Genomic DNA, 3,024 nt, shown 5'->3' on the forward strand with positions numbered 1-3,024 from the left:
AGTCACACAGAACAACCCCCCCCCCTCCCCATGGTGTACACCTTAGAGTTACCTAACACCACATCACATTTGGCTCAGAGGGAAACATCTGTGAATAGCTGTGTGAAAGCAGACCCTCGCCAACAGTCAACAAACCAGAATAGAAGGAACGGCTCTGCTCGGAAGCAGCGGGACTCAGACAGACAGATAAACATTAAGACAGATATAAAGATGGTGATAAACCCTGCCGGCAGATAAGAAAGGAATTCAGATGGCGGACAGAGAGAGAGGGAGAGACGGAGAGGGGGAGAGAGAGAGAGAGAGAGAGAGAGAAAGCACATGTTTCTGAGATGTTTTTGGCGCTGGAGCTGCAGATATATTTAGTGATGTGGTCATATTAGGTTGTTAATTTTGGAACCACAGAGCAACAGTTTGATCACAGATATTAACTGTCCCATTACCACAGGCAGCTACCAACACAATGGGGTGATGGGGATCTGAATGAGGACAGTTTTTTCTAGATTTTAAAGAGTACACTTTGCATGTGTTCCTAAACTAAAAAAGGCAAGAGGAGAGGCGAATGAGAAAAGGCGGAGTGGGTGATTGCATGGAAAGAAGTGTTCAAATTGAGATTTTTTTTCACCCGTCTCCTCCCAAATGTTTTTTCTTATTCATGTCATTTCTAAAGTCATATTTCTTATGTTCTCTTCATGTGCATTCTTCTCTCTTTGCCGCCAAACTTCAGTTATTTTCCCTTTTCTAACTCTCGCTTATGCAGTTAATGTCCTACTTTTACCAGCCTCAGCCTTTCCGTGTCTCTGCGGTGCAACAAAATCTCCAGGTCCTTGAGAAACGTTATGAATGCCCTCAAGACAGGGCCAGAACCGAATCTTGTTTTTTTTTGGTAAGCAGTGAAGTGTGCCAGAGGCTAAGATAAAAGATAAATGAAAAACAGAAGGGAATGGGAAAAACAGGATGGGATACGCCCGGCGGAGCTGAGCATGATGGTTGGGACTAACAGAGTTCACCTGTGCAGAACATCTACTTTGGCTGAAGAGAGGTTGTTACGGGAGCAGGAGGCGGTGAAAGGCCAATTCATTCATGCAGGTGCTGTAGGAGGAAGGGCCAGACGCAATGTGGCATTGGAGAGGTAATGTAACTGGGTCAGACTCTGTTGAGGCTCAACATTATGATAGCAAAAGTCTGTGGAAGAAGAAAGAGGAATGGAAGGAACGAATGAGCATTTGGCAGGAGAATGAATGCAGACGTGAACAACTGAAGGAAAGTGCATGAATTGTCATAATTAGGGCATGACCACAGATGTGCTAACTATCTAAACAATGTCTGCAAAAACACGAATTCAAACTTGTCTGGGCAGACTCAGTGGTTGAGCAGGTGTACCGGTGGCTGGCGGTCAGAATAGAGAAAAAACACCAATTCAACAACAACTCCCAAATAGTTTGGCCCTCAACTTCGAGCACGAGATATTTCCCTTTTCTATTTTTACATCTTATTTTGTTATTGCTCATTGCTGTGATTCACTTTAGAAAAACCAAATAGACACGCTAAGGCGTAAGTGAGTCAGAGAGAAGACATCATGTGAGGTAAAGCTGGTTCCCTGGCTCTGTCTGTGTGTTTGTGGGGTGGAGGAGTATGGCCAGACTGGATGAAAGACAGACATTACTCAGGACTGTCCTGTCCTCTGATGGCCCTGTTGTCCTGCGGCTGTGAATTATGCCATATGAACGTCAACATGTCAATGTGCAGATTTATGGCTGTTGCATAACCATGCAGAACACATGGATCTTCAAGTGTGGTTTATTGGTATTGACTGATTTGATCTTAATCCAAATCTTTGCACGTGCACAGGTAAATTGTTTTACTCTCGTTCGTTTTGGGAAGTCATTTGTAATGAAATGCATTGGAGGATGTTCTTCCCCTGTTAGTTTTTGTTGTTGTTGTGTTGTCTCTCGCAGGCCTCAACGCCTATTAACAAAATCCAGAATATAACAAAACATACAGTTTGGGCAAGTGGTGAATAATCAGGCCTAACCTCCCCACTCCACTAACTCTTAGCCCTAACCCCATACTGTGCTAAAAAAACATGGAGGACCAAAATATCTTAATACTCTTAAAATAAACATTGATTTGGCATTGACTTAAACTTTGATTTAGTGGCATTGCAGCCCTGGTGCAGAAGGGCGATGGGGGAAACCCGAAGCGTGAATGCATTGTGCTTCCATAAAAAAACACAAGGTGCCTCCTTTATGATTCCATCTGCTAGCAATCAACAAAAAATGCCTCAAAGCTGTTGTGTGGAGGGATGCACTAACCACAGGGTAAAGAACACAGAAGTAAGTTTCTATGCTGAACTCGAAAACATTTTCTATATGCTCAGTCTGCCACTTTTTACAGTTCCTGGTATCAGAATTTTGGATAGTCACCATGGAACCATTAATTGGTCATTGGCTGGGAAGATTGGTGACATTGGTGCCAAGTGACAGTACTCTGGTCCAGCGGAAATCACAATTGTCAGATTGACAGCACTCTAGCCCATGGACTAGGGGGGGTGGCACCAGGGGGGGCTAATCATATTTTCAGGGGGAGTCCCCTCTTCCACGGAGACTACAGTAGACTTCCATGGAGACCGGTAAAGTCTATTAAAAGCACTTTTCCAGTGATGGCTGACCGTAACTGTCGCAAACTGAGCTTGGCAACGTAGATGTGACATGAGCAACATGTCTGAAAGCTGTAAGTCTTCCGTAATTTGTTGACTATGCTACAGAATGTTGCATAGTAGACAAATTACATTTACGGTCTCCTCTATGTCCCCAAGTCAAAGCTCCGCAGTTTTGGGGACCGAGCCTTTTCCAGGGCAGCTCCAAGGCTGTGGAACTCCCTCCCCCATGAGATCCGCATCTCTGAGTCCCTCACCATTTTTCAGTCCCGTCTGAAGACCCATCTTTTCTGTTCTGCCTATCCTTAGTTTTTTTTTATTTTTTTTTATTTTTTAAAAACACTGTCTCTACTCTGTTAAGCGACTTT

Source organism: Etheostoma spectabile, chromosome 15, assembly GCF_008692095.1.
Source record: "Etheostoma spectabile isolate EspeVRDwgs_2016 chromosome 15, UIUC_Espe_1.0, whole genome shotgun sequence".
Taxonomy (NCBI): Eukaryota; Metazoa; Chordata; class Actinopteri; order Perciformes; family Percidae; genus Etheostoma; species Etheostoma spectabile.